At 37.6% G+C, this 13,618-nt stretch overlaps 1 protein-coding gene across 1 annotated transcript in view; it reads left to right on the top strand.

The window, feature by feature from the left end:
* The first annotated feature begins 1,013 nt into the window (after window positions 1-1,013).
* Window positions 1,014-13,618, top strand: part of LOC129769404 (uncharacterized) — a 252,079-nt gene continuing 239,474 nt past the window's right edge. Inside the window, exon 1 of the mRNA XM_055771667.1 lies at window positions 1,014-1,791. The gene's annotated coding sequence lies outside the window, so the exon portion shown is untranslated. The remainder of the gene's footprint in view (window positions 1,792-13,618) is intronic.

Genomic DNA, 13,618 nt, shown 5'->3' with positions numbered 1-13,618 from the left:
AAAACTAGGTAATGTAATTGTCAAATGAAATCCGTTTCTATTGTTTATTTCCTGTAAATGCAAAAAATAATTGAACCCTAATAACCCTAAATAAGATTCAGTTGTGAATTCGAATACCCGTGTTTCATTAACAAAAATATCACCACCGAATATCGTGTCTCCATATTTATTCGGATTTACACTCAGAATCTACCACCGTTTCCCACGGTCCAATCAAAGAGGAAATGAGCGGAACTCCTTTTGCCACTGCGGTCATCGTTCCCACATTGGCACTGGTACGCGCCGTCCACAGAGTATCGGGAATCTATTATACCCATCTGCTCCGTGTTTTGGCTCACTGCATTTACCTGCACGATGCAAGAGCCGGGGAAATTTCTGAAATATGAAGTCCCTGTCACCTAATGATGCATGTCACGCTGGAATTTAAATGGTCCGGTCCGGTTCCACACAATGGACCTGCTGGTGCTTCAGAAATCTCGAGAATTTGCCAATCACGATTATCTGTGATCTAATTAATATCATTGCAGTCCACATGTTGTTCCGGGTGGATGGATTAATTTATATCATTATTGTATTGAATTCGATTATATTCAATTATTGAAATTGATTTTCGGTTTGTTTTTCATTCATTTTTTTAAATGTTCGATTAATAACGATTCCTCTTAATTTTTGGAAAAACAAATTCGAATTTCAATACAGCGCTGTGTTTATGTCTACGATCAATGAGTGAGGGTCAAATTATTGAGTTCGGGGAGAGAAGCGGAAAATTTGAAATCGTTTTGTTCGTTGGGTTTTGTCCACATGCTGTTTGGCGGCATAATATCGACGGCCGGCACTCATTCCCCAAAATATACCAACACAGATACATTCGATTGACTCGCATATTGCCATGATAGTCCGGACAACGCGACGTGATATTTTCGGTTTTTGAGATTACGTACTTTGGCGAGAGATATTTTTCATAATTCCACCCAGAAGAGTGTCCGTGTGGTCGATAGTTTGCGTCGAGAATTTAGCTCGCGTTGACCTGATATGCTCTGTTCTGTATCATTGCGTCGCGTTAATAAATAAGTTTTCGCCACTTTTTTGTATATTCTGCATCAGTGCTTTTCCAGCAGAGTAACAATGGCATAACGACTGTTTTATGGATGTTATAAACGATAGATTTTTTTCCATGGAGAAACGTGGTGAAAAACGTTGTGCGGTGTAACGCTTAGTGAACTATTTTATGTTGCTCTTGTTTTGACTGAAGTGAATGAACCGCATGTGAAATTTCACTGCGACTGCAGTGCACCGCATACCAGTTTGTAGAACTATAATGCTAAACCCCAACCGAAACGTTCCTGGATTGTGAATGGAAATTGTTGTAACTTGAAGAGAGTGATTTCGCTCGTGGTTCGTCACGAATGTCGAAGTTGTATTCGTGTTGAAAGACTTGTTTGAACAGCAAGCAATTTTCAAGTGAGAAAACGTGTGAGAAAATAGACGAACACTGTTTAAAACTTCACGAGCAAGTATTCGATCTGATCTCTGTTTCCATCTATTCACCTACATCGATGTGGTAGTCTTATTTCCAAAAATAAAACAGAATATGAATATCGTTTTCGGTAAAATGGTTAGTGAGTGCTGCTGAAGATTTTTCTCCGCTGGGTGATGCTGAACAGCTTTGTTTTGAAAGTGTGTGCGATTGGCAAGTTGAACGAATGGAAATAAGTACAAATTGTTTATTTTCCTAAAGTGTTTTGACTTGCAGTAAACAAAACGAACCTGATTAGCGGCTATAAAGTGCAGGTGAATGTCAGTTCAGAGAATACTATAAATATTTATAATTAATCGATGATAACCCATGCTAAACTAAAAGTAAATTCATCAATTCACCAAAGAACAACAGCTAAACCAGTTGTTCTAGAATAATTAGAATTTTGAATAAAACTGATAGTTTACTAGGTACTGATAGTTTACGAAGCTTGTGTTTTTAAGTGGTTTAACCCTTTTCCGATGGCCCAGGAAAATTTGAAGATGATAGTTTGATAGCAATACCGCAAAAGAAGAAACCCGATACGATCTGAATGTCGCTTACATTTTCGTGTAATTGCTGAAACTATAAGAATTGGACTAGAATGGCTACGACAAATTTTACAAAACAATTTTAACATGAAAAAAAAGTGTGCCGAAATGGGGTCTAAAATTTTTTGTTCCGCATTATCATTATCTGTTATGTGCGTCCCAATGTTGAACCTTGCATCTGTTTTGTGTGTCTTGTTTGAGAATATGAGAATATTCTGGCAGAGCAGGGCAGCTTCAAGCAGCGCTTGAATGGATGAAGAAAGGCCAGGACTTTGACCTAGAATCGATCTCCATCACTGATGGTTGTTGCGTGGACGCAGTTATTCTATAACAACACAAATATAGTCAATTGAGAGCCCTGAGTTTTGAACTCGCGATCGATCGCTTAGTAAGCGAACTTTCCTCTTTGAACGCACTGGATTCGTCCGAATCTTCCTTTTGATGGCAGCGATAACCCTTGGAACCTTAACATATTTGCATTTCTTTGAATTCACGTAAGCTATAATTCATATCATAATAGGCTGCGTGTTCTTAATTAATTAATTAATTTATTTATTCATTAATTTTCGTCAAACAAATGTGGACTACATACTTATATATTAATGTTACAACGTTTTCTTAAGTTAAATATTATTTATACGGTACATGTTACTTTTTAGCTGTTTTTTATTCATCAATTAATCCGCAGTGCTGATTGTATATATGCATCATGCGATTGATAGGAGCGTTGTTTGCATAATTTGGTCTGGATGTTTTGGTTAGAAACAAATTGCGTGTTCTTAGTTGACGCCCAGGTACATAGAAATTTAAATTTCTAGCAATTCAGGTACTCGTTGCGAAGTTAGATCATTAACAAAAGAAACCATTGTAAATTTACGGCGTTGTGAAAGAAGCCGTATTGCTTTAGTTTGACAGTTGCACCATGACGAAGTGGGAGCTTAATCGTGATTTGTCCCACGCGCAAATGTCGCAAAACGTCATTTCAATCATCGTGGTAGTGTCTCGGTGTACAGTGAAAAGGATCCTAGACCGAGAAAAGATAGGACAACGAATCGCGAAGATGGCCACAGGTCGTTCGAAGTCAGCTTGGATTCCAAGGGTTATCGCTGCCATCAAAAGGAAGATTCGGACGAATCCAGTGCGTTCAAAGAGGAAAGTTCGCTTACTAAGCGATCGATCGCGAGTTCAAAGCTCAGGGCTCTCAATTGACTATATTTGTGTTGTTATAGAATAACTGCGTCCACGCAACAACCATCAGTGATGGAGATCGATTCTAGCTCAAAGTCCTGGCCTTTCTTAATCGAATATTTTTTCTGAAATCCCTACTTAAACTCATTAGTATAAAATAAAATTACCACCAGAATTAGTTTTAGCTCAAGATTTTTTCACCATTAACAGAAAACATGTTGCTCTATTACATAGAGCAACATATTTGATGCGAAAAAAAAAGATTTTCATTTATACTTTTTGTGTGTATATTTAGTTGCGTCAAGCTACCGATACATGGATATTTGTGTGTGTACGTGCGCGTTTCATAACCCGTACGTAAAAATAGTGCATCTTCGCTACCCTGAAATCCCATTTGTATCAGCTCCCGCGTGCATTGGCGATGTCACGAAAAATTATTTGGGGAATACCAAGCATCTTGAATGTCGTACTGGAATGTTATAAGTTATTCGGGTTTGCCTGCCAGTCGCGAAACTGCCTCCAACTAGGATTGCATTTGCGCTTATCTTGATCATAATGAAGCAATGCTACTCTTTTCGAGGTGGTTGAGGTTAACAGAAAGAGTTCATTTCGTTTATTTAGTGACCATGGAAGTAAATGTCGTTCTGAAATTTTGTATGTGATTTGGTTTCGCTTGCAGAAAGCAAAACTTTGTCCACTGAGGATGACAGCTGCACTTACCTTGAGTATGAAGCATCAGTAACGCCATTTTTTTTTGAGACTAGTAATACTAATAGAAGCGTTACTTTTGAGAATAGTGCAAAATGATGCGAAGTGTTTATATTCTTAGTAGCTTCAAACCACCAATGTATGCATGCTATGGCGCGCTTGGTTTATGTTAGTTTACGTTGTACGAAGGATGCCCAAAGGTGCGATTCCACTGAGGCAAAACTAAATAACATGTAGCATGATATTTGATACTTGCAAGTATTGTCATTGTTGTTGTTTCCATGCGGTGCCAAAGATATATTGAAGTACTTATGAAACGTGAAATAATTATGCTGGTGCAACAAGTATATAATCGACCGAGTTCCGAGTAGCCGAGTTCATGTCAATTGCAAAAAAGCCAACCGGAATAGCGTTCGAGGTAAATTTTCAATGCATTGACATGAAACAAATCACGACATACGATCAGCTAGTGTATTGTTCTGCGAGGACAAGAATGAATCATGAATCAGTTATCGTCAACTGATTCTAAAATTTAAAAAAAAACATTTCAGGGCGATCATACCATTCTACTAAATAGTTATTTATAAAATTTCATAGCATTATAAAATATTATCTGTAGTTATAAACATGCGACTTATTTTAAATAACAGCACAGTTCTACGTCAACAATGCGGTCGTATCTTGGACACAACCTCCTATATTTTTTTATTCCAGAGGCTTTGAATTAAAATGAAAACCTATACACAAAACGTTATTTTTCATGAGATAAACAATTGAATAACTGTAAAATGTCAAGCGTTATCTAAACGCCCTAACTGTAACCCAATTTGATTTACCCGATTTACAATTTCCCCTACACAGACTTCAGAACTAAGGAGCTTGGGGAAATCGTCACTCCAGTACTATGGGTGTACTTTTGTTCCCACCGGAATGTGTTTCCCTAAAATGGACTTCAAAACCAAGGTGTCTGGGGAAATCGATCTTGCAAATACATGTTAGTTAGAGGGACTTTTGTTCCCACCGAAATATGTCCCCTACAACTTATTTCAAAACCGCTTGTACTCGCTTGCCATTGGGCAGACCAGCATATGTTTCTCTAACACGTACTTCTAAACTGAGGAGCCTGGAAAAATTCTCATTTCAGATATTAGAGGCGAATCTTTCAAGTTTAAAGTCTCTATAGTATAAAAAGTAGAAGTTGAAGTTGTTGTAAGTGCATGCAAGTTGGGGGCAGTGTTGCCACATTTAAATCTGTACCAGAGGGATTAAAAATCTTTATAATCTGTACTTTTGACGTAGAACTACGTTTGTCATTAAGGGTGCCAAATCAGAAAACAGGTCACGATTTTATGAAATAAAGTTAACGTTAATAACTATTTTTGCCGTGAACGGATTCTGTCGATTTATATACCAAACGAATCGGAAATTCCCTAAGATTTGTTTGATATGCTATACATTACAATCCCATAGTCTATATATGGTTTAAATTGATGAAAATTGGAAGCATTCCCATTTCCTCATACATTTGTTCTGTCCATTTGTGTGCTTTCCCGAACAGAGCTGTCAATAACTAGCAGCGAAAGAGAAATTGCAAGATGTGGAGTCTCCGTGAACAAAGGAAAAGAAGAAGAACGAAGGGGAATATTTGCCTAAAGTATAAACATTGGATCTTGCTTAGGCAAACTACATTCTTCGTGAGGACACCGACTGGACAACACCGTTGCTGGGCGAGCTGGACGGTGAGATATCGAATGGTTTTCTCAAGGCAATGGAGGTGGAGGAGTGATATGAGGAAAGAGTAGAGTTTTCCAAAACAATCATTCAACAATCATTCTTCCTTGTTTTGTGCCATCACATGTCTTCGTTTCGGACTGAGCTGTGGACGCGACTGAATTACTAACTCGCTGATGTCTCTGGAATTGCAATCATTGCATCGAACTGACGCCATTGTATTAAGGTTCTGAGTTAGACAATTTAATGGGGAATCATCAAACTAGCCTATCGTCAGCTCACCAAGAAAATAAATGTTCTGGAATGTTGTCAGTGATTTGGTTTCGCATGACGGTAGGGAAACTCTCCACAAAGGATGACAGCTAAGCTAATCTAAACTGGCAATATTAACAGAAAAGGCTTCTGTTGAGAAGAGTGCAAAACAGAGATAAGTGTGTGTATATTTATTTGCTTCAAGCCATCGATATATGAATATTTGTGTGCGTACGTGCGTGCTTCATAACCCGTACGTAAAAAAATAGTGCATCTTCGCTAAGCTGAAACCACATTTGTAATGATAAAACAACACAAACAAACAAGGAGGGGAGATAGCGGGAGGGAATTATTTACGCTATGGTATTAATAACGAATCTCTACTGAGGCAAATATTCAACCTTTGACATTGCATAAATGCATTGAACTGACGCTATGGTGAAGCAGATGTTAAGGCTGTGCACCAAAAAATTATTTAGGGAATACCTGGTTATTCAATAAGTTATAATAAGTCATTAATTTATTTGGGTTCTCGTGCAGATAGAGTTTATTTCGCTCATTTAATCACCAAGAAAGTAAATGTCGTTCTGGAATTTTGTATGTGATGTGGTTTCGCTTCTCAGTATCAAAACATTCTCCACTAAAGATGACAGCTGCGCTTATCTCGAGCATGTATTGTTCTGCGGGCTACAATAAAAAAAAAACATTTCAGGGCGACCAAACTGGTAAAATGGTTATTTCAAAATATTCGAAGCATTATAAAATAATATTCGCAGTCATAAACAAGCGACTTGAATTAAACTATAGCGTAGTTCTACGTCAACAATGCGGTTGTGTCTTGAACACAATCTCCTATAATTTTTTATTCCAAAAAATCTGTATCATCGAAAATATTCGTTGTAGAGAAAAATCAATACGAATTCCGTTTATGTGCACATGTTCGGTCCTCTCATTACACTTTGTCAACAAAACAGCAAAAAGTTGAAACAAACCAAAAGGGGCATAATACTTGGACATAAAAGTACATCGATTCAAATAAAAATATTGGGGTTGGAAGAGTGTTGGTAATACAATAAAGCTTGTTTACTTTTTCGGGACATTTAATAAACACTATCCTCAGAAAAAAAAACAACATTACAACTTCAGTTTTATTAGCATTATAATAAAATGTTGTTCGTTAAATTTTGAAGTGCAGTACATGTTTCATCGGTATTGTGAAAGGATCAATAATAAAATCATGACAAATCACATTGTTCCAGCTGCCATTGTTGAAAAAAGGATGCCGGCTACAGTATAGTTAGAACGCATAATGAAACCACAGCAAGCAACAACATAAACCTTTCAAACAAGTTGGTAACTTCCAGGCAATCCAAAATTTGTTTTCCTGAATTTGCCTTCATTTCTCACTTATAGCCACACAAGTATAAACATAGCTCTTCGTAAAACAACTGCACTGTTTCATTCCTTTAAGCATAACCCACATCGAATTCAGGGAAGTTTCATCGGTGCATGGTGGAAATTGAATGTTTCTTTTGTTCATCCGGTTTTCCTTCGGGGTTCAGCCTCTTATCCAAGTGAAGCTAAACTTGATTCGTATATTTAACAGTTTTGGAAACATTTAGACTAACTTTGACTCTGTCAACTGCTGGACGGACCGGTATCCTGTGTTTAATCCACAATGCGAGAAACCGAGCTGATCAGGCGAAACCAAACAGAGACTTTTCCTACGATATCAGATTTCGGAATCCATTAGTAGTGCTTGAGAAGGTGCGATGGAGTGTATTTGAAATTCAAATACATTTTTGTTTTTTTGGAAGCGAAGAAGATACCACCCAAGGGAGAATCTATCATTTTGTGAGCTTGGGTACGAGTATATGTCGCCTGTGTGCACATATAAATGGCTAGATGCTGCTGTTTAAATCCAGATTGTACGCACAGATGAACAGAGCAAAATTGCAATTGCCGATTTGAGCTTGTTTTATAGCATGTAATCATTGTAGACAGACTCATTGTGGATAGACTCAATTGAGTATAAAAAATAGAATATAAACCGAAGGATGAGGAATGTGACATCAATTATGTGATTGATCGATAGATATTTTTCGGACTGGTAATTTGGTCTTTTGATTTCTAGGATGATGTACATTGCATCATTTTCGGTCGCATGTAATGGGATTGCAAACATGTTTAAAACATAATGCAAATGTACACCGTTTAGTATTCCTCGAATAAATTCCAGTTCATTGGTCATTCTTCATTCGGTGATATGATGACGTGTGCACATTATCAATTCATGCGGATTATCGGCGTTGTCAAAGCATTCAGCACACACGTTTTCTAATTTCTCAAATAATTTCCCCCTACATAATGGAACATCATTCATACTTAATTGTGGGCAAGAGTAACTGATTTGCAACAGGAATAATGATTTGGGATTCTTTGTTGATCAACGCTCGAAGTCTAGCTGTATGATGGCAATTTCAACATAAATAGTTTATTTGGGAAAGAGTGAGGGTCCTCAACCGACCCCTAAATTGAAACATTTGTATCAAATATATTAGTTTTCGAAAACTTATGTAGAATGAATACGAGTGTAATGCTTGCATTCGAAAATGGACAAATTTTATCAATTTTTAATGCGTTCACATTACAACTTAAGATGAGAACACTTGCGGATCGTCAATCATAGAACGGATTTCGCGCCATCTCGGCCAGATTTTTGGCCGACCCTCTCAGAACTCAATGAAACTTTCTGGGCGTGAAGACCTCACCCAATTAAGCAAATTGACATACTTAGTTTTCCGAAAATTTATCTAGAGTAACATATGGAAGAGCTAAATATTTTTGATAATTTTTTACATTTTTTTTACTCGAAAATGGTAAGTCCTACTAAAAAGTGATCTATGGAAGAGTTTTAGGAAAATAATAGAGTTTTCAGAAGAAAAATACCGAAAAAATATACTTAGTATATAAGTATAATTTTACTTTCTAACAGTAGTAACAACTCAAACTAACTTATTTGTCATTCAATGTTATATTTCAGAAGTGGTATTGTCCATGCAAAGTCTTCAAAATAATGCTATTTATTTTTCGTCACTTTATGTCACGACTGGTAATTTTCAAACAACTGCAGCCATTTTATTCATCCGTTAGGTATCTCTTAAATCCATTCAATATAATCTTATACACAGTGACTTACAGTGACTCCTCATAGATACCTTAATCTACAACGACTATTCAATACCTGACCGACCGATCAAGAGATTTTTGGCAGATGGCTATTGTTTGAGAGCTGTCGTTGATCTCTGAATTGAAATATATTGTATTTGACTACAAAAACGAGCTGGAAACTGTACTTTAGCATCCAAGGGTCACCATAAATCCATTTCTACCTGTTATTGATTTTGTCTAAAGCTGTACAAAAAAAAAAAAAAAAAAATAGAAGATTTTCAAGAAAAAATCTTGAAAAAGTTTTTGTTAGGAAAACTTTTTTGCCTCAAATATACACATGTTGCAATGTATGAAAGAGTTGTAGGGAACATATTTGTCTACAATTTATATACCATTTCATCAAAATCTGAGATGACCATTTTGAGAAAATCGACTTTTAGTTTTTTAAATCGATTTTTTTCGGTGTAGAATTTCAAAAAATATTTTTGCGGTATTTTTTTCTGAATATTCATTTTCCTAAAACTCTTCCATAGATACCTTTTTTGTAGGACCATTTTCGTGTAAAAAAAGTTATAAGAAAATGATCAAAAATATTTAGCCCTTTCCATATGTTAGTCTAGATAAATTTTCGGGAAACTAAGTATGTCAAGTTATTTAATTAGGTAAGGTTTTCAAGTCCAGAAAGTTCCAATAAGTTCTGAGAAGGTCATGACAATCCCATAGACGAGTTGGCGCGAAATCCGTCATAGTAACCCACGAATTTTCAATCAAAATTTGACAGCGCCATCTGTTGGACTTCGGCAGTCATGGCGAATACAGTAAAAAATTAACATTATTTTCGTTACAGGGAATTGGTTATATCCCGAGAACGGATGATCCTAGGAAAAAAAAAGACGGGTGGGTAATGTCGGGGACATAACCGGAGTGACGTAGGACTATACAAAGGGGACAGCTTTTGTTAAATATATATTTTAAATATATTGTTTTATTTTCTTCACCTACGTGAATACCTACCTATCTACCTGAAAAATGGATTAGTTTACTGTTTACTCTTTATGAATATGTTGATGGTTCTGAAAAGAAACTTTGGTGTTGTGTTTTTGTTATCACTCGATATTCCCATCTTGTTCGGCTAAACCTTCCTGTTTAGCGATTTGTTGTCACTCGCCACAGCTTTCACAGTTGGAAAATTTCTTCCCATCCAGCTTGTGACATATTTTACAGTAAATTACATTCAATGGCACGTCGCATTACCACCACTCAGTGCCGGATTGGAGGTAATTTTAACCTGTAATTGAACATTTGCGATGACAGTGGTACAGTGTCGACTTTCAATGTGGGGTCATAATTTGGATCTCTATGTTTACAAAAATGTCCAACTAAATAAGTCACATTACATGTCCGTCCAATTAGCTAAATGTCGAACTAATTGTAGATTACTGTACTTTAAATCTGGAAACAATTTAAGAATTGGTGAAAATTGAATAATCAGGAAAGTCCCCAACTATCAATAAGCTCAGAACAACTGCCAAATTCACATACTCATCAAATCCTGGCAAACAAATTATGAAAACATCAATTTGTGTTTTATTATTATTTTGGATAATGTTTTAGAAAGCATTGAACTTTATTTCCTAAACTCTTTTTTGGAAGGTTTAATGGCCCTGAAAAGCGCCTTGTTTTATGGAATGGTTCCAATTTAGAAAACTTAGTTCTCGTGGTTTTGAAAAAAACCATTTCGAACGCCCTCGATGCCGCCTTGTTCTGGATTTGCCACCAAAGCAGTTTGTATAAAGAACAAACTTTTTTCTTCTGCTACCTGATGCCGTTTTGCGATTGCGTTTGCCACTCGCCATTCGCTGCAACTGCCTGTTGTCTTGATGTCCGCCGAACCGAATGTGTTCTGTTCCGAATGCAGGTTTTCTTATCGTCGCGAGCAGCTTTGCCAACTAACTCGATCACTCCGGCGGCCGAAACTATATAACGCCGGCTAGGTGGACTGGTACACAGGTACTAACGCGCTCGACCTAGCTACCTTTTCCGGTGCAATTGGCGGATACACCTACGGGAAATTGCAGACCACCACGGTTCGAGCGGGATTTTGCCTTTCCCTTCTCTTTTCCTCCTTTGTTGAGTACACGATGCCGATGTCGTACAACCACACGGGTTTACGGTTTGAAAGAAAATAAGATATTTTTTTGGGGTCCGCGTGTTTTATACTCTAGCGGTACACACTCACAGGATAGAGACAAATCGGCAGACTCAGCCAAAGGGGCGGGTCCAACGAGACGAACGAATGAGCGTTAAAAGGGAGCGATGGCAAAAAAATACATTCATTACGATTTGTTCGCTCGTTGGATTCACATACAGACTAAAAAGGGTCCTTTTCAGGACCCTAAAGTCTAAAGAGTTTATTGTTTTGTTATCACTCGATATCCCCATCTTGTTCGGCTAAACCTTCCTGTTTAGCGATTTGTTGTCACTCGCCACAGCTTTCACAGTTGGAAAATTTCTTCCCATCCAGCTTGTGACATATTTTACAGTAAATTACATTCAATGACACGTCGCATTACCACTACTCAGTGTCGGATTGGAGGTAATTTTAACCTGTAATTGAACATTTGCGATGACAGTGGTACAGTGTCGACTTTCAATGTGGGGTCATAATTTGGATCTCTATGTTTACAAAAATGTCCAACTAAATAAGTCACATTACATGTCCGTCCAATTAGCTAAATGTCGAACTAATTGTAGATTACTGTACTTTAAATCTGGAAACAATTTAAGAATTGGTGAAAATTGAATAATCAGGAAAGTCCCCAACTATCAATAAGCTCAGAACAACTGCCAAATTCACATACTCATCAAATCCTGGCAAACAAATTATGAAAACATCAATTTGTGTTTTATTATTATTTTGGATAATGTTTTAGAAAGCATTGAACTTTATTTCCTAAACTCTTTTTTGGAAGATTTAATGGCCCTGAAAAGCGCCTTGTTTTATGGAATGGTTCCAATTTAGAAAACTTAGTACTCGTGGTTTTGAAAAAAACCATTTCGAACGCCCTCGATGCCGCCTTGTTCTGGATTTGCCAGCTAACTCGATCACTCCGGCGGCCGAAACTATATAACGCCGGCTAGGTGGACTGGTACACAGGTACTAACGCGCTCGACCTAGCTACCTTTTCCGGTGCAATTGGCGGATACACCTACGGGAAATTGCAGACCACCACGGTTCGAGCGGGATTTTGCCTTTCCCTTCTCTTTTCCTCCTTTGTTGAGTACACGATGCCGCTGCCGTACAACCACACGGGTTTACGGTTTGAAAGAAAATTAAATATTTTTTTCTTTCTTTCTTTCTTTCTTTCTTTCTTTGTTTTTAAGAGGCTTTAAACTTTTGCAGTTCATTCGCCTCTAGCCCAGTGAAGAGCCACAATTAAACCAGCCCAGAGGGGACTGGCGAAAGGGAAACCAACAAAATCACTCATCAGATCTGTCCGCTCGACTCTCGGTTAAAGAAGAAGGTAGGAAGGGATCCTATGCTTCATAAGATATTTAATATATGCTGTAAAGAAAAGTAAAAATTTACTGATCCGAGGACCAAAGCAGTAACGAAGCACAAGTGACCCAGCGAAAGGCGTGTTCCAAAGCCAAAAAACAAAAAGGCCTTTCTCAGGAGGATAGGAAGGAAAGGAGTGGAAAGGATTTGGGTGGGATTAGTGGAGTGGGAGGGGGTGGGAGTGGTATGGGAAGGAAAGAGGGGAGGAGTAGGTGTGGGGTGGGGTGAAATGAAATGAAATACAGTTTGAATAGATAATAAAATATAGTGGTTTTGAATTTAATGGTATATAGTAGAGCTGAAAAATGGAGAGGTTTATTTAATGAATTTATCCTCCTTGGTGAGTGTGGCTGTAAAGTTAGGAAATCAGTTAAGTAATGTAATAAATGGAATATATATGTGAGAATATGTATTAATAGATGCGTGTATATATATGTATGTAGTTACATACATGTATATACACACATGAACACGCATACATGACCGTGAAGTGGCGAACTGTAATAAATAAACAATTTCAAAAGTACTTAGTATTTCGATTTAGATTTAACCAAAGAAGTCGGTTTCTTTCAGAAACGCAATAAGATTGGTTTCTTGGGTCTCGTCTCTACTGAGGATATCTCGGAGACTCTGACCTATATTGTGTCGGGCTCGAGCATCTTTGGTATGTTGGCATTCTAATAGAAGATGGCTAACGGAAACGGGTGCTACGTTGCAAGCACATTGGGGGTTTTCGGCTCTGTAGAACAAGTGTGAGTGGCTGAAGTTAGTGTGCCCAATTCGAAGACGGGTAAGGACTTGCCTTTCCCTACTATTGAGACGGTCCTCCCAAGGGAGAGTGGAATTTTTGATTTGATGAAGAGGAGTGGGACGGCTGTTTATCCAGTCTATGTCCCAACTTTCACGGACTTGCTGTTTTACCCAGCGGACAATGTCAGATGG

The sequence above is a fragment of the Toxorhynchites rutilus genome, chromosome 2 (assembly GCF_029784135.1).
Source record: "Toxorhynchites rutilus septentrionalis strain SRP chromosome 2, ASM2978413v1, whole genome shotgun sequence".
Lineage (NCBI taxonomy): Eukaryota > Metazoa > Arthropoda > Insecta > Diptera > Culicidae > Toxorhynchites > Toxorhynchites rutilus.
The sequence above is the reverse complement of the archived record's forward strand: the minus strand, read 5'-3'. Positions and strand labels throughout refer to the sequence as shown.